At 35.9% G+C, this 19326-nt stretch overlaps 1 protein-coding gene across 3 annotated transcripts in view; it reads left to right on the top strand.

Annotated features, from left to right (window-relative positions):
- PRR16 (proline rich 16) overlaps positions 1-19326 on the top strand; it is a 211355-nt gene that overhangs the window by 140142 nt on the left and 51887 nt on the right. Inside the window, exons 2-3 of one of the 3 annotated variants that reach the window (XM_023194176.2) lie at positions 7249-7346; positions 8596-8722. The exons of the other annotated variants lie outside the window; for them this stretch is intronic. The gene's annotated coding sequence lies outside the window, so the exon portion shown is untranslated. The remainder of the gene's footprint in view (positions 1-7248; positions 7347-8595; positions 8723-19326) is intronic. 3 annotated transcript variants of the gene reach the window in all.

Below are 19326 nucleotides of genomic sequence, written 5' to 3'. Positions count from 1 at the left end.
GTTTACTTAGATTTTCTTTTCAAATTGTTTTGAGGTCATTGCCAAATTATTATAGAAACAGAAATGATCTCAAGATGTAGAGCCATTATCTAAGATTTTCGACAATGAAGAGCTTCTAAGTAATATTAAAATAAAATAATGGATATCTCATTGAATTATTTTTTTCTTGCTTTAGGTGAAATCTGAAACACTTATACATTTTTAAAACATGTTATTTTCAGAATTTGATATGTGTGAGTGATACTTGTATATATCCTACATTACTCATGCAATGAAAAGACAGAAAAGAGAAATAAACATGTTATTTTTACTCTCTGGAAATTGTTACTCCATTTGCTTTCCCATTTCTGTGGACTGTTTCTGGAACAATAATAGTCTAAACCTCGAGGAAAGCAGTCACAGTGTCAGTTCTGTTCCCATGGTCCCAGAATTACTTTTTGCACCGCACTTAGCTTTCCAAATTCTCAGGTGCCTCCTGAAGTGCTAGTTTATTTGGTTTTGAGACTCGTCTTCCTGCTTTGCCTACATTTCATAAATAAGGACATTTATTTCCAGGCAGTCTTCATGGACCCATTTAGCACCTACACCATTATCCTGAAAAGGCAGGTGCAAAAGCAATTCATTCCCTTTGCGGTGGAGGGAGGTATCCTCCATTGCTGTTTATCTGTTTGGTAATGCCAGTTGAATAAATTCGCTTGCTCTACAGTAACTGGTCCAAAATTAAATACTGCCTGAAAATATTCTCTATCAAAACTGCACTCTTTCTTTATTTAGACCCTGAATGCCTAATGTGACAGCATGGGTTTTTAGTTTTCAGGCAATATTAATTTAAATTATATTTAAATTAATTAATTTAACCAGTTTAATTTAATCAGCTTAAATTATATTTAAATTAATTAATTTAACCAGTTTAATTTAATTAGCTTAAATTATATTTAAATTAATATAACTTATATTAATTTAATTATATTAAATTTAAATTAATTATATTAATTTAATAAAGTATATTTATGAAATAATAAATATTTATTTTAACTATTTAAATAAAACTTACAGCTAAAATTAGTTTCAATACATACTGACATGGTTTGGTTATGTGCCCACCCAAATCTCAACTTGAGTTACATGTCCCAGAATTCCCCTGTGTTGTGGGAGGGACCTGGGGGAGGTAATTGAATCATGGGGGCCAGTCTTTCCCATGCTATTCTCATGATAGTGAATAAATCTCATGAGATCTGATAGCTTTATCAGGGGTTTCTGCTTTTGCTTCTTCCTCATTTTCTCTTGCCACTGCCATGTAAGAAGTGCCCTTCACCTCCCGCCATGATTCTGAGGCGTCCCCAGATATGTGGAACTGTAAGTCCAATTATACCTCTTTTTCTTCCCAGTGTTGGCTATGTCTTTATCAGTAGCATAAAAACAGACTACCACAGTAAATTGGTACTAGTAGAGTGGAGCATTACTGAAAAGATAACCTGAAAATGTGGAAGTGACTTTGCAGCTAGGTAACAGGCAGAATGGTTGGAACAGTTTGGAGGACTCAGAAGAAGACAGGAAAATGTGGGAAAGTTTGAAACTTCCTAGAGACTTCTTGAATGACTTTGCCCAAGATACAGACAATAAAATCCAGGCTGAGGTGGTCTCAGATGGAGATGAGAAACTTGCTGAGAACTGGAACAAAGGTGGCTCTTGTTATGTTTTAGCAGAAAGACTGATGGCATTTTGCCCCTGCCCTAGAGGTTTGTGGAACTTTGACCTTGAGAGAGATGATTTAGGGTATCTGGTGGAAGAAATTTCTAAGAAGCAAAGCATTCAAGTGGTGACTTGGGTGCTGTTAAAAGCATTCAGTTTTATAAGGGAAACAGAGCATTAAAGTTTGGACAATTTGCAACCTGACTATGTGAAAGAAAAGAAAAACACATTTTCTGGGCAGAAATTCAAGCCAGCTGCAGAAATCTGCATATGTAACAAGGAGCCTAATGTTAATCTCCAAGACCATGGGGAAAACGTCTCCAGGCTATGGCAGAGAGCTTCAAGGCAGCCCCTTCCATCATAGGTCCAGAGGCCCAGGTGGAAAAAGTGGTTTTGTAGACTGGGCCCCAGGTCCCCATTCTATATGCAGCCTAGGGACTTGGTGCCCTGTGTTGAAGCCACACCAGCCTTGGTTGAAAGGGGCCAATGAAGAGCTCAAACTGTGGCTTCAAAGGGTGGATGCCCCCAAGCCTTGGCAGCTTCCATGTGGTGTTGAGCCTGCAAGTGCACAGAAGTCAAGAATTGGGGTTTAGGAACCTTCGCCTAGATTTCAGAAGATGTATGGAAATGCCTGGATGCCCAGGTAAGTTTGCTGCAGGGGCAGGACCCTCATGGAGAACCTCTGCTAGGGCAGTGCAGAAGTAAAATGTGGGGTTGGAGCCCCCCACACAGAGCCCCTACTGGGGCAATGCCTAGTGGAGCTGTGAGAAGAGGGCCACCATTCTCCACACGCCAGAATGGTAGCTCCACCAACAGCTTGTACTGTGCACCTGGAAAAGCCACAGTCACTCAACACCAGCCAGTGAAAGCAGCCAAGAGGGAGGTTGTACCCTGCACAGCCACAGCGGTGGAGCTGCCCGAGACCATGGGAACTCACCTCTTGCATCAGCGTGACCTTGATGTGAGATCTGGAGTCAAAGGAGATCATTTTGGAGCTTTAAAATTTGCCCCACTGGATTTCAAACTTGCACAGCCCTGTAACCCCTATGTTTTGACCAATCTCTCCCATTTGGAATGGCTGTATTTACCCAATACCTGTACCTCCACTGTTTCTAGGAAGAAACATTGCTTATAGCTTGCTTTTGATTTTACAGGCTCATAGACAGAAGAGACTTGCCTTGTCTTAGATGAGACTTGGGACTGTGGACTTTTGGGCTAATGCTGAAATGAGTTAAGACTTTGGTGGACTGTTGGGAAGGCATGATTGGTTTTGAAATGTGAGGACATGAGATTTGGAGGGGCCAGGGGTGGAATGATATGGTTTGGTTGTGTTTTGCCCACCAAATCTCAACTTGAATTGTATCTCCCAGAATTCCCCCATGTTGTGGGAGGGACAGGGGAAGGTAATTGAATCATGGGGGCCGGTCTTTCCCATGCTATTCTCTTGATAGTAAATAAGTATTACGATATCTGATGGGTTTATCAGGGGCTTCTGCTTTTGCTTCTTCCTCGCTTTCTCTTGCCACCACCATGCAAGAAGTGTCTTTTGGGTCCTGCCATAGTTCTGAGGCCTCCCCTGCCATGTAGAACTGTAAGTCCAATTAAACCTCTTTTTCTTTCCAGTCTCAGCTATGTCTTTACCAGCAGTGTGAAAACAGACTAATACACATATATATTATTTGATTTGATTCTTTTTGAAGATATACTAGTTTGTATTCTAAAATGCTAATAAATGTAATTCTTTTTTATTGCATTACTTAGTGAAATATGTATATGATATTACTTTCGCAAATTGTAAAAGTTCATAATATGAGTATTAATACATGTGTTCCCTTGAGACTGGACACTCAAATGGGATGATCATATTTTAATCCTGTGAACTCACATTTTTATTTTGCTAATGTGATGGATTAATAAAGAAGTCACTCTGTGCTATTTTCTGTAACTCAAAACACTTATTGGACAAAGACAAATAAGCATGAGGTGTACTTTTTAAAGATTATGAGCAAAGCATACAATTGGCAGTTCAGCAGAAATTGAAAAAAACTTGTAATGCAAATATTTGCCCATGAGTTTACACATGGAACATGGCTATAGTGTCTAAGGAAAGTGAAGGAAACCTAGCAATTAAGCATGAATTTTAAAACAAAGGTCGTGTTTGTTATTTAACTGCTGATTTTCTGAGTATTCATAGAATACGTAATTCAAACCAGTATTGGTATTTTATAAATAAGAAATACTAGATTTTATATCATATTTTATCATTGCTTTTTTATAACTTCAGTGCAAATAAAATTTAAAGCTTCATTATTTATTTTTTTCCGTTTACATTTTTAAAAATCTTACTATGTATTATTTTGTTATAGAAAGTCATGCTTTGTATTTTTTCAATAATTACTTAAGCCTATTACTAAGATTCATGTCTTAAACCCCACAAAAACATTATCAAATAATTTACATGTAGGCTTCCATTTGAGAAAAAATAACTAAAACATATTAAAACTTGTTAGAATTTTATTTAATTCATATGATTGGTTTACATATGTGATCTATTATATAATTCAATCCAGTTTTAAGCATGTATATTGTAGGCTTTTCTTGGGTCTTCTATGCAATTTCAACAGCATACTTATATTCTAATACTTTTTAAATACTTTTCCTCTAAGGCACTAACACATTGTTTAGGTGATGGCCACTGAAAATGAGACTGAACCTTGCATTTCAGTTTTTTATATCCAGGCATATATGGCTCATTTAAGAAATCCGGACTGAGAATCCAATAGCCCTCTGCTGCTTAGCCTAAGAGCTGAGCTTTCATTGTATTCAGCCAATAAACAAATTCCCTTTGATTCTCAGAAGATGGTGTCGTAAAGATGAGTAAGAGATTATCGATTCCCTGAAGGAACTTTTAATGTAGTCAGTTGGATAACGATTGGCATTTGAACAGAGCTTTCCTTAGTAAAGCACTTTCACACACACACAGATTCAATTGGTGAATATTTGCAGCTTGTAGTTTATGGGTGTTTGTTTGATCTCCAGATAAATCTGATGGCTTAATACACAAACATGTTTTTTTCTGTAATCAAACTGTGACCTTGCACGTGAGACATGTTTTACAAACACATGTCATTGAGCATAAGGGAAACAAGGTAATGTGGCAAGTTGCATGTAAAACCTATCATGACTCCTCAGAAACCTATTCAAGTTCTGTCCTCATACTGTGGGCTGTTTTGTGTATTCTTACTGGAAGAATAAGCAAATGTTTAGGGTGGAGTTTTAAAAACATATTTGGGATGTTGATTCATTCTGCACAGGCCAAAAATGTAAATGCACATTTGTCATGAATTCAGGTTTGGTACCCTCCTGTCCAACAAATTCAAATCATTTTCTGTTGTTTTCCAATGGCCAATGCCAAGCCTAAACTTTAGACATTTTCCTTGTAGTATGGATACTCATACTTTGGATAATTGAAAACACTTTAATGATTTACTTCAAACCCTCACCAGATAATTTTCAAGCCTTTTCCACTTTGGTTTGATTAGCCGTGTCTGAGACTGTGTCTAAAGTACACGAGAGGAACGAAAGAAGGAATTGTTCAGCTTGTAGTTGGCAGGAATGTTCTATTGCTGCATAAGTTCACAAGTTATGGCTGGAATGATTTGGTAATAGTTTTTCCACTGTGCATAGCCAGACAATCTCAGCCAACCAGCAGAACAGAATCTATACTGTCAAAATGGAAAAAGTGGTGGCAATTATGAAGCTGGGGGATTCTGGCAGTACATGCAGAATTTGGCTCTTTCATTTTGCCGTGAGGAGGAACATATGGGCACCAGCTATAGCAGCTTGGTCTGCTGCTGTATTGCCTGGAGAATATCTGACACTGAAGATTAATTACAAAGCCCAAGTTCTTGGTTCAGAATTCTTCATTCAAGTGCTCTGAGAACCTCTGTCAGTAAAAATTCTGAAAGGCATTGTTACTTCCCTGTTCTGTTGACTGTATAACAGAAAAAAAATAGCAAACATTTGTAAGCACTTATGATGTGCTTTTAAAAGTGTGAAATTATTTACATATGTTAACTTAGTTAACTCTCACATTAACCCTGTGAAGCTTGTACATTTTTTAGCCCTCTTTAAAAAGATAAGAAAACAGAAGTACAGAGAAATAGCCCCCAAGTACCTTGCCTGGGATTACATAGCTAGTGAGTCTGACTATGGAAACTACAATTCTACCACCATTCTTTAGTGTCTTGAAATGAAGAACAGAGTTCAAGAGGAAAATCTATATTCTCTTCTATAGGCCCTTAAGCCACTTTCTATGGATTTCTTTTTCTTTTTTTTTCTTTTGATAAAGTTTTTTTTGGGGGAGGGTGGAGGTGGATACAGAGATATGTAATTTTCTTCTGAAGTATTAATATAGAGAAAATAGTGTTTGCCATTTTCTGTTTTTCTACTTCAGCATTATAATTTTATGAATGTCTAATTTTTGTTAATAATGTCAGGAGTATTCATTGTAGATTTAAAGTGAAATATGATTAGAAAATATGATAGTTCTTGTTTTTGATTGTTGGTGTTGTTAAATGCTTTAACCATAACATTAATACTATATAATAATTAAATAGTGCCTGCATACTCTATTCATTCGATTTTTTTAATTAATATTTTGCAGTCAAATGTTATAATTTAGTTATAATTTAACAGAAGTGTTTTCTGTCATCCATGTATATATAATTAAAATGTGGGTGAGAATTCTGGACATTTTATTCATTGTCACTTTCCCAATAACCAGGACGGTTCCTAGCACATACTTAGTGCTCAGTGAGAGTTTATTGAATATATTCATGGGTAGATGAATGATGAAGTTAAATACCTTGAGCTTATTCAAATGTGTAATTTTGCTTTTCTTTACTAAATATTCAAGTTATTGTTGATAAAGTCAATAACATTAGAAGCAGCAAGAAACAGAATAGTGGGCCCTTTCTCAACCCCCACCCCAAACTGATTCTTTTGAGCTCCTTGAAGAAGAGTACCTTTTCACTCATTTCTGCATTCCTAGTACTGACACAGCATAGTGCTCTACGAGTAGCTAACAACAGAGTGAGTCAACAATTGAGCAAACTCGGCTATATTAGTAACTCACTGGGCTATTGGATTCTCAGTCCAGATTTCTTAAATGAGCCATATATGCCTCATTAGCAAAACAATATTGAATGATGAGTCAGTGTTAACCTACAGAAAGCATCCAATGATTTGCTGTTCTCAGAAAGTATAGGTACTCAGTAAATGTTCTTGAAGACTTATTGATTGATCAATACTCATAGTTCTTATGTTTTTACTCACAATACGTGGTTTTTCACGTGCACTTCCTTCATAGACGTGTTCTTATGTTTACTCTTCTTCTCTTCCATCCATGTATAATTTCCATCGGTATATCCTGTTCCTTCATGATGAATGCCTTCCATCCATTCATAACCTCCTACACCATGTCCAGTCCAGTGTTTTTTTGGAAAGTCTAAAGTAAATAAACTAATTTTTAAAGTTTTCTAATTTTTTTAACAGAAGCTCCATTACCTACTCCCACCTCCCCACATGATGAAACAGGGAAACAGAGCTGCAGGCATACAGTGACAACAGGACATCAGGAAATGCCCAAGAAGGTCAGCCCCACCTTAACATGATGTTTTCAGAAATTTGAACAGCACATACCAGAATTTCTAAGAAACATGCAAGACCAATATATCATTTGTAATTCAAAATATATGTAAGAGTTGCAATTAACAATTAGGTCTCTTTGAATATTAAAGTTATCAAATGATGACCATGAATAACGTGATTAATGCTCACAGCACTATTTATCATCATATAAATGATATTTTCAGTCTGTGTTTTATGTTTAAATTCCATGTAGGGAAACAAGTATAATAATATCATGAATTTCAGCAATGTTTTATTTTTAAGGCTCCAAAAATATTTTAAGAAATATTTGTGATTTGTTCAAAATTGCAAGATTTAACTTTCAAGGTATCAGAATTAATGAGGTCATATTAGAATATTCACACTTTTTATTAACAAAATCAGTTTACACTTTGATAATTTCTCTGTATATATGTCGATTTTAGAAAATTAATTTTAATCATTAAAAAACAATAAAAATTGTATTAAAAATATGATAATTTAAAATCAGATATTAAGTCAATAGTCCTTTTTTAAAGATTGGTTTATGGTGCACAGAATTCATTCATGACATCAGAAGTATATTCATAACATAATCTTGGTTGTGCCATATGTGACCATAAGAAGGATCATTACCTTTAACAACTGTGAATTCCCAATGAAGTGAAAACATGCATAGTCAAGCTCAATAATTTTTTTATTGCAATTTTCCATGTTCCCATCATCAAAGGCTGTCAGTAAGGGTTTCTTTGATCTCAGTATTTTTCTGTGTATAAAAGAACATGTGTTTATTGCTCGTTATACTCTGGTGCTTCTGGGACAATCATTTCAACCCCCTAATCTATATAAGACTCTAGTTACTGTTTGTGTTAAATATTGATACTAAATTTTTCCACTTCTAGATAAAACCTGAAAGATGCCATGATTAGTCAATTATTGGATTTTAATAAAGATCTATTTTATTTAAAATCAAATAAAAAAGATGTCTGGATAATGTCAAATAGTAGAGATATATTAACATGTTTACAATTACTGTTTTTCTTTAATCAGTTACCTCCTTTTGTCATGCATTTGACAACACTCTATTTGAATGAATTCCCATGAGTAGTATTGATTTTGTTGTTGAGTGCCTATTAAATAAAATTTCTATATTAGTGTATAGTGATTTTAAGAATGTAATAAGTAAACTATTTTTAGTTTTGAGATTATAGTAATTATACTGTTTTTTAACAGTTTGTTAGGTGTTGTTTCATGAATCAAGTCTTCATTTTAATGTGTTTGTTCTAATTGTTGTGAAACAAGAGGGAATAGTATTTGGAATTTAGCTATATTTATCTTCTCAATTAAATCTACTTCAGAGGTAAGTAAAAAAGAAATTATAGCACATCATATAAAATGGAAAAAAAAAGGTATACTGAAAAAAAAATAAATTGTTGATTATCTCAGGATAAAGAGGAAAAAGTAAATTTAAAAGTCTCCCTATGTCTGTTATTGCTAAGAGAGACCCATGGATAAATACTTGGAATTATTGGTTTTTTTGTTTCCTTTCCTTTTTTATAAATTATGTTAATTCACCTCAAAGCTACACAACTCTGATATTAACTTGCCAATTAGCAGTTCATCAAGTCACTTATTCAACTTGAATTCCTGAGACCTTATTCAATTGAATTCATAAGACGTTCAGCTGACCCAAAGGACCAGAAAATTCAAGACATAGTGTCCATATATTCTGTTTGATGTGACTTTTACACAAAAAGTTGGAAAAAAAAAAAAGTGCTGTAGGCCTAGCTTTTCCCACTGGAATAAAGTCTTGATGGTCTATAACCAGACAGCATTCTTCTTTATCTAGAAGAAATTACCTGGGCATAGATTGCTAACTCGTGTTGTTTGGGGATGCCACATTGGCAATATATTCAGAGGCAATTCTCTGTATATATTACATGATGCCCCACACATCATTTCCTAAAGTCAAGTATTTCGTACCCTTTAGACTGCTGCTGCACTTATCAGACAGACACACCTCTCAAACTCAGTTCTAATTTTTCTTGAAAAAAGAATCAGATCTAAATATTTAACTGTTTGAACTGAGTTCAGTTGAATAAAAATGATGAATTGACTGTTGAAGTAATTGTAAAGTTGACTAGTAAAAATAATAGTGTGGAATATGCAATGTCTTTCCATCATTATTATAGGGGCTATATATTTTGTTAAAATACAAGAAGTATTTGTTGCATTGAGCAAAAGAGAGAACCAACCATTTAATGTTACTATTGATTTCAATCACGGAGCTAGTTCCTGAGAATTGAAAACATATCATAGGTTAATCGACTAGCAGTTGTCACTCAAAATGGTCTGTTGTTATACTAGCATACTAATGAAAATTACATGCCCAAATCATGATGAAGTAAGAAAGCATGAGGGACTGATAAAGAAGAATGCTGTCTGGTTATAGACCATCAAGACTTTATTCCAGTGGGAAAAGCTAGGCCTACAGCACTTTTTTTTATATCGATGTTTACATAAAAATAATTGTTTTCTGCTTGAGTTGGAGGTAGATTGTTGGGGTCCGCGTGTTTCCTAAACAAAGGAATGAACACACAAGACAACACAAGACAAGATAAACATGGCGGCCCGCCGCCCCAACCACACGCTCCCCTTTATTTTATACAGTCCTTTGTGGAATGTTACCAAGTCACAAGACACATTGTTGTTTTTCTGACCTTTCCCTGACTTTCTGGATTTTCAAGATGTTTACACATAAACAAGCCCCCAGGGTCTGCTGTTTGCAGCTGGCTCCTATGGGGAACGCCCTGCTTGGTTTGCAAGAGCGGGACTTACCGGGAACATCTCGTTTGCGAGCCTGTAGTCCTCTACATAGATAAGAGAGAATATGAAAGTTAATAAACTGAGTTTTATGAAGTAAGGATGTATAGTGATATTAGAGAGGAGCTAAAATTAATGTGCCTCAAAAACTGGAATAAGTATTGTTTGTTATCTGAATTTCTAAAGAAAGATTCACAATAAATTGGCAAGTCATGGTAAAGTTTGGTGTTTTTGTGAAATGAAAAGAAGATGAAAAATTCAGACCAGAACTTTTACAAGATTGTAGAATTTCATAATAACATAGTGCATGAAATTTATCTTTAATTTATTTATCACTAAGAGTGACCTTGAATATTATAACAGCGAAGAATTACGGAGCATTGTGACACCAAAGCCGGAAGTTGCAATGGTGAAACAGGCAGACGAGCTTCGTGATTATGTTGCAATGCTCCACAGATGGGTACTCCACAGTGATTAATAACCTGCAAGAAAGTGTGCTTATGAGGTGAGGTTGCTTGATTTTGTTGTCAAATCAAAACAACTATAGATATTATTCCTGAGAAGCAGTCTTTAACCCGGCTTCAATCAGAAGACAAGTAGTTCTGTGATGTAGGTCAGTGAACTTGCTGTGATAGCAATGATGTATGTGAGAGTGCGAGAGAGTACTACATTTTGTTATTGTCAAAATGTTATCTGTCAAGGTTCTATGTATGGAACAGATAAATTTACATTTTCTCTTCTACCTCTCTGGCCACCTCTTGTTAGTATGTTTTGCTGAGTCCTTGCCTCCTCAGCCATTAAATGTTACAGGGTCCCAATACTCAGAGCAAGACTTGTCTCTCCCTAGTTTACTCCTCCTCCACCTGTTTATCTCTCGGTGCTCCCCATCCCAGCTCTTTTTGCTGATCCCATCCAGCCCATAGCTTTCCACACCAACTATATATGAATGAATTCCAACTTTGTATCATTAGCCTCTCCCCATTGTCTCCATTGGATGTTTAATAAGCATCTTAAAATAAACACACTGAAAGCGGGAACTTCAGAATCATTACCGGGGCCCATTTTCTTTCTCCTTTGGTTTTCTCTATGTCAGTTAATCACTCCCTCATCAAGTTGCTTGGACCAAAACTCTGGGTGTTGTTTTCCTTTAGAAAGTTTTGTCAAATATGCCTCCAAAATGTATCTGGAATCCTTCTTTTCACTGTCTTCACTACTTGCAACTTTTCTGTCCTCATCTTTAAATTAGACTGCCCTTATATGAATTCCTTTCCAAACTCTACTCCTTGCTTTCTTACAATTCACTTTTCTCAGAGCAGCTAAAATAATGGGGCTTTTTTTTTTTTTTTGAGACGGAGTCTTGCTCTGCCGCCCAGGCTGGAGTGCAGTGGCCGGATCTCAGCTCACTGCAAGCTCCGCCTCCCGGGTTCCCGCCATTCTCCTGCCTCAGCCTCCCGGGTAGCTGGGACTACAGGCGCCGCCACCTCGCCCGGCTAGTTTTTTGTATTTTTTAGTAGAGACGGGGTTTCACCATGTTAGCCAGGATGATCTCCATCTCCTGACCTCGTGATCCGCCTGTCTCGGCCTCCCAAAGTGCTGGGATTACAGGCTTGAGCCACCGCGCCCGGCCTTTTTTTTTTTTTTAATATAAAGGAATTCATACTGTGCTACACTGAAAACTTTTGCCACTTGCATTGCCACTTGGGCTCCTTCGTGCTGCTTGTCTTGGAGATCTCTATTTTGTAATCAGTCTCTTTACTTTGTGATCATTCCCCTGTGATCTGTTGACCTTGTGATCAAACCCTGTGATCTCCTCTTAGCCAGAGCTAACCTCGTCACAGTCTGTGATCCCCCTGTCCAGTACTTTACCATACAAGACATGTTTTAGGTCTCAAACTCATTCCCACTTGATATAATTAGGCTTTGCATCCCAACCCAAATCTCATCATGAATGAATCCCCATAATCCCCATAATCCACGTGTGTCAAGGGAGAGACCGGGTGGAGGTAAAAGGATTATGGCGGCAGTTTCCCCAACGCTGTTCTCATGATAACGAGTGAGTTCTCACGAGATCTGGTGGTGGTGTAAGGGACTCTTCCTAACTTGGTCAGCACAGCTCCTTCCTGCCACCTTGTAAAGAAGGTGCCTTGCTTCCCCCCGGCCTTCACCATGATTGTAAGTTTCCTAAGGCCTCCCCGGTCGTGCCGAAGTGTAAGTCAATTAAACCGCTTTCCTTTATGAATTATCAAGTCTTGAGCAGTTCTTTTAGAGCAGTATGAAAACAGACTAATACAACACCTTTGGTCCTTTCCACTTAGCATGCACAAATTGACTCACTGTATTATTTAGGTTCCATTTCATGTCACCTTTTTCAGAGGTGTCTTTGCTGACCACTTAACCTGAGCATTAGCTGTTCATGTACCTCTCTCCCACTCACACACTTAGTCGCTTGGTGCAATTCTATTTCTCACAGTCCTACCTGTAGTTTTTTCCATGGCACTTATCACTTTAGGATTTCTTGTTTTTGTGTTTCTTTTCTTCTTTGCTGACTGCCTCCTCCTGTCAAATGTAAGCCCCTTAAGAGCATGAGTCTTGTCTCCCTTTTTTATTCCTGAGACCTCAATATCTAGAAAAGTAATGGCACAATAAGTGTGTATGGAGTGAAGGAAAGATATTCTACAGTTAATTCTTGTTTTCTATCTTTAGAAGCTTTAGAGAGATTACATATATATATATAGTAAGAGATACACAGAGCTGAAGATATGTCTTTCTCGTTACTCTGATATTGCCTTCTGAGAGCAAAGCATGACAAGTGTTTATTTTTTACAAGTTGGCATTCCATATTTTATTTATTTGTTTGTTTGTTTATTTTATTTTTATTTATTTATTTTTTGAGGTGGAGTCTTGCTATGTCACCAGGCTGGAGTGCAGTGGCGCAATCTCGGCTCACTGCAACCTCTGCCTCCCGGGTTCAAGCGATTCTCCTGCCTCAGCCTCCCAAGTAGCTGGGACTACAGGCACGTGCCACCATGCCTAGCTAATTTTTGTATTTTTTAGTAGAGACGGGGTTTCACCATGTTGGCCAGGATGGTCTTGATCTCTTGGCCTTATGATCCACCCGCCTCAGTCTCCCAAAGTGCTGGGATTACAGGAGTGAGCCACCGCACCCGGCCACAAGTTGGCACTTCATATTTTAGCTACTTCTTGCAATCTTTAAATCCTGTACTTTTTACATTATTTCTTTTTTGTTCTTTAAAAGACTATGTGTCAAAAAGGAATTTGATTTGCAGAAACTAAATGTTAGCACTTTGAAGGAATGCATATACTCTTAATTCACAGAGAGGGAATAATAAAAATGTGTAATTTTCTATTTATAAACACAACACATATTATGTCTTGGAATTAGGGATTAATTTGTGATATTTTTTCACAGAATTGAAGGTTAATATAAAGTAATGTATTGACTTCAGAGACATTTTATTATTTTCAACTATTTACAGAATATACCACCACTTGAAAATGTACTGTTACTACAGTCATTTTAGGATAGAAAGAGAAGAAGAAAAAAAATGTTATGGTCATTAGACTCCTCAGTGAGGAAAAAAAAAACACACACACACACACACACATAAAAAGGGAAAGGTTTTGTAATGGCAACAGTATCAAGAGTTAACATAAATTATTATGAATAAATTTTATCTATCATTCCTAGATTTTTCTTGGTAATTTTATGTGATTATCTATGTCCTAATTCATTCCTACTAATCAGGATTCTACCTGTATAAATAAACCGATTGCCTGGGACAAAGTGGGAGGCACTTCAGTGTAATTATTAGAACATGGATTTTGGGTTTAGAATACCTGGCTTTGAAACCCAGCTTCACTACTTACTAGTTATGTGGCTTGGGCACATTACTGAGTTTCTTCTTATGTAAAATGAGGATTCATTAATAAATACCTAATTTATGACATTGCTTTGAGCATTACATAAAGAAATGTTAGCTAATATAGGATTACTCTATTTATTATTATCTTCACCCTTACCCACGTTATCATATATTATTAGCTCTTGTATTTACCATGTCATAGACCCCAAAAGTTATATTAGAATAAAAAGTGATTGTATTAATTTGTCATGGATTCATTAGACATCCAGAGCAGCAGTGTTTTCCAATGTAGGTAAATGGGTGTTACACCGAGGAAAAGCAGACTTCATTATTTTAAAATTTGATGACTACTGAGTTAAATACCTTTAGTCAGGACTTTTCAGAGGTTTTAAAATGTGAATAAGGATGAATATGTTAATGAGCTTGATTTAGTCATTCTACATAATATGTATTATTTGTATATAAAAACAATGTATAGATACATGATAACTGTATGTTTTTAATTTTTTACAATTGTATACCTAATGTTTATGTGATTAAAAAGTTAAAAAAATTAATATGCATCATTATCTTCCCACGGGGCATAAATTGTGCAAGACTTTTTGCAATGGGGTATTTTTCCACAGAGGCTCTGCTACTCTTAATTCACAGATAAGGAAAGAATGACTGAGTAGGAAGAGAGCATTCTTATGGTCAGGTTAGGGATCCTTTCTGCAGTATTAAATAAACACATCTGTGAACTTGAAAAGCTTTAGTTTTTCAGCATTACACACATATAAAATGGATAAGAGGATTTAAGATGAAACTGAAAGTAAGATATAATTTAGACCTGGCTTGTTTCACTCCTATTTGAAAGAAACATTTTCCTGTGACTTAAATAAACCAAATAGAGTGATTAAAGAATATTGGTATGGTATATATGTAGGACAAAACTGATCATGCCTCCACTTGCCTTTTCCAAGAATGTATTTTACTTCGGTAAAATGTTTCTACTTCTACTAAAAGAGATAACATAGCATAGCAATGCAAATGTGAACACTGGAGCCAGGTTGCTGAGTTTGAAACTCAGCTCTGTACTTATTAGCTGTGTGACACTGATCAAATTACTCAACATCTCTGTGCCTCAGTTATCTTATCTGAAAGTGGAGATAATAAATACTAATTCATAGGGGTGTTATAGATTTTAAATGAGTTACTACTCTTAAAGTATTAAGAACTGCTCCTGATCATAATATGCACAGCATATTTGTTAAATAAGGTAGAAAAGCTACTGATATGGTTTGGCTCTGTGTCCCCACCCAAATCTCCTTTGTAGCCTCCATAATTCCCACATGTGGTGGGAGGGACCCAGTGGGAGATGATTGAATCATGGGGGTGGGTCTTTCCTGTACTGTTCTCGTGATAGTGAATAAGTCTCATGAGATCTGATGGTTTTAAAAAGGAGAGGTTCCCTGCACAAGCTCTCTTCCCTTGTCTGCCGCCATGTGAGATGTGCCTTTCATCTTCTGCCATGATTGTGAGACCTCCCCAGCCACTGGGAACTTTAAGTCCAATAAACCTCTTTCCTTTGTAAATTGCCCAGTCTCACATGTCTCTTCATCAGCAGTATGAAAACAGACTAATATAGCTACATAATTACTTTGTACTTTTTTTTTTTTTTTTTTTTTTGCCATTCCTTTTCCCTGTGTCTAGTATCATATTCATAAGGAAGTGATAGGAGGAAGAATGAGTGTTCCCTGGTAGAAATCTAATTCTGCTACTTTGTCCCTGAACTCAGTGATGCTCTATCTTGAAGCAAGTGGTTATTAGAGAGTCCCTTCCCCACCAATTACTGTGTGGTAGTGATCAGATGGAAAAATATATTTTTAGTTTGTTTTATTTTTTTGAGATAGGGTCTTGCTCTGTTGCCCAGGCTGGAGTTCAGTGACACAATCACAACTCAATGCAGACTGCAACCTCAACAAAGTGATCTTCCCTCCTCAGCCTCCTGAGTAGCCAGGACTATAGATGTGATCCACCATCCCCAGCTAATCTTTTAATTTTTGGTAGAGACAGGTTCTCACTATGTTGTGCAGACTGGTCTCAAAGCCTTGGACTCAAGCTTTCCTCTTGCCTTGACCTCCCAAAGTGCTGAGATTACAGGTAAGAGCCACTGTGTGTGGCCAGAAAATAAGTTCTTTGCTACCCTCTTTATAAAAATATGTGAGTTTGTGCCTGATAGTATGCCATGTTAATCAAGAGTGAGGTTTGCGTCTCTTAGTAGGAAAATAGAGTCAGAAATCTTCTAATCATCTTGTTTTATTAGCACTGCCACTTTCTTGATGTATTTCCATTATGATCTGGTGCATAGTTGTTATAACAGTTAACATCAAATGAGCACTGTGCTAAATAAGTGTGTTTTGCATCATCTGACCCTCATGACAAGCTTATTTATAAAGGATCCATTGTCATTATCTCCCTTCTATAACGAAGGAAACCAAGTAATATCTTGCTTAATTTAAAACTGGTACAATATTAAACTGATTGAGAAACTCAAAGGATCCCACTCCAGAATCTGTGCTGTTAACCACTCTACAATTCAATCTCTCTTGGAAACCTTAGAATAATAATCAAGCACCTGGAACATCTAAATTTATGCTTTGCATATCTTAGTACCAATTTTCCCAAGGCTGGGTAAGCATTATAAACATGTGTATACCCATAAAACTGGATTGTGATGTCCATAAATACATTATTTATCATACTCAAAAAATGAAAACAATCCAAATGTTCATCAACTGATGATTGAGTAAAAAAATGCGATATACTTATACAATGGCATACTGTTTGGCCATGAAAAGTAAACAACTGCTGACACATGCTCCAACATGGATGAACCACAATAAGGCCCCACAGAAACAGTATGTTAAATAAATGAAACCAGATATAAAAGACTATAGTGAAATGTCCAGAAAAGGCAAATCTATGGAATCAGAAAGTAGATTATTGGTGGCCTATGACTACAAGTTATAATAGGGATGTCTGCAAATGAACATGAGGGATCTTTTGCAGGCTCTAAAAATGTCCTAAAGCTGGATTGTGTCAATGTTTGCACAAATCTGTAGATTTACTGAGTATCATTTATCTAAAAGAATTGTACACTTAAATGGAAGAATTTTATCATATGCAAATTACACTTCAGTACAGTTTAAAAAAGACACAAATAAATTGAATCATGGCCCAGAAGTACCATAGTTTAATGATAAGCATAAAGCAGACTCAAAGTTTCAATTTTACAATTCATTGTAATTTTTAAACTTATCTGTGTTCCCTCCATAATTTGTAGAGTAAAAGATCAAACATAATTGTTTTAACATAAAAAATAAACTGGCAATAAAATAGGAGTCTTATTTATTTAGAATTTGGTACTGACCTTATTTCTCTTGAATATGATAAACTGAATGTCTCACTTTGGAAATAAATTAGATTTTGTCCTTCATTTAAAATGTGTCTCTTCAAATGAAAAGGTTTAATTGGAAGTTTTATCATATTACTATATTTATATATAAAGTAAGATCTGCAAAGTTTAAAAGAAATCCACCTCTGTACCCTGGATAAGTAACTAATATGCTCCTTTATAGTCAATCACCCAATTTTATTATGTTCAGTCCTTTGATTTTCACTAAATTGTACTTCGTAATATATGCAGGGCATTCATTTACTATTTCTCCCCTTTCACAATCTAGACAACAGAGTCATATAGGGATTAAGCCCAAATCATGTAGCTTTTAAATGGCTGAGATGTGACTAGCACTCCGTTTTCCTCAACACTAGTCTTATATGATCTGTACGTGATCCTGCTGTGCTGCACTCATTGCTCAAATTAGTAGATATTTAACAAATCCTGGTTAATTCTGTAGAGCCATGGTAGATATCATAGCTGGGTTATTCAACAGCTATATTACTACCATCTTTTAAGATTCTTTTGGCAGCATAGAGTAAATGGGAACTACAAGCTATAAGGGTTTAAAATTTGACTGGGGACTGATGAATTATACTAGTCTTTGATGTGCTTCAGGCATCTACCAATAGACAGATGCAGAAAAGAATGATCCTACACATATACAACATATCTATCTGAAAATAATGTTCCTGAATGCATCATTTTTCACTACTGGGCTTCAATCTTTGTGAAAAAAAAAAATAGGAAAGTATTATAGATTATTTAACTATTGTGCTGGCTGGCCATACATCAAAGCAAAAAAAGAGAGCCACCCTGCTGCTTTTTACAAAAGGTGTAATTAGGCTCTGATGGAGCGCCAAGGTTTTCTTCCCCAAAAATATTCTGAGTGGCAGTTTTCCTGATGCTTAAAAGCCTTAGATCTCAGTCCATTTCTTATGGACTCAACAACTTACTATTAAAGAAAGACTTGTCAAAAGCTTACAAATCAATTTTCTCTCTTCTTTCTTAGTGTTTGTCTTAAAGAAATAAAAGAAGTTCATGTGTGTGTTTCTGTAAAACAATATCTCTTGATCTATTCTTAGTATAATTATATTTCTTAATAATATTTCCTTTCTGTTGTCTTTACTCTGTTGAATGTATTGCTTCTTTTAGCAACAACATGTATCATACAATCACTTTTTCAATTGCTCTTGTTATCATGTGAATTTATGTTTCTTACATGTGAAGATGGATTGTTCCCTAAAAGGTTGGACATCAAGCCTGCATATTTTGTTTTTGATTTGCAGTTGTTTTGTTTCACTTAATGTTTTCTGTATTCAGAACCTGATGCGCTGACAGTAAGGTAACAAATATGGGTATCTTTTTCATGAAGCAATATGCATGGGAACTATGGAAACACTTTTCTAGTTATATTTATTTATTTTGTTTTTAAGACAGTTGTTTTTTAGATATAAGTGAGACTGAGTGGGGTGGACTTAATGTAAAGCACATGTGTTGGCCAGTTTGCAGGCACTTGTTAGAGCTCTCTCAGCATATGTGGAATAATGAATTCTGTTTCTGTTATGTGTTTCTCGTGAAGCGTAGCACTGTGTTTTTAAAGACTAGGAAACATATAAATGTATTGGAACCTCTTCTCCCATACAGCAATAAAGTGGAAAGGATAAAAAAAATTGTAGGTAAGAGAGATTAGATTTCTCCAAGATAAAGCATATTTGTATCTTTTATTTTTTGTATGAAATTTTCTACCTATCTATCGTTCTACCATCTATCTATCTATCTATCTATCTATCTATCTATCTATCTATCTATCTATCT

The sequence above is a fragment of the Piliocolobus tephrosceles genome, chromosome 4 (assembly GCF_002776525.5).
Source record: "Piliocolobus tephrosceles isolate RC106 chromosome 4, ASM277652v3, whole genome shotgun sequence".
Classification (NCBI taxonomy): Eukaryota; Metazoa; Chordata; class Mammalia; order Primates; family Cercopithecidae; genus Piliocolobus; species Piliocolobus tephrosceles.
The sequence above is the reverse complement of the archived record's forward strand: the minus strand, read 5'-3'. Positions and strand labels throughout refer to the sequence as shown.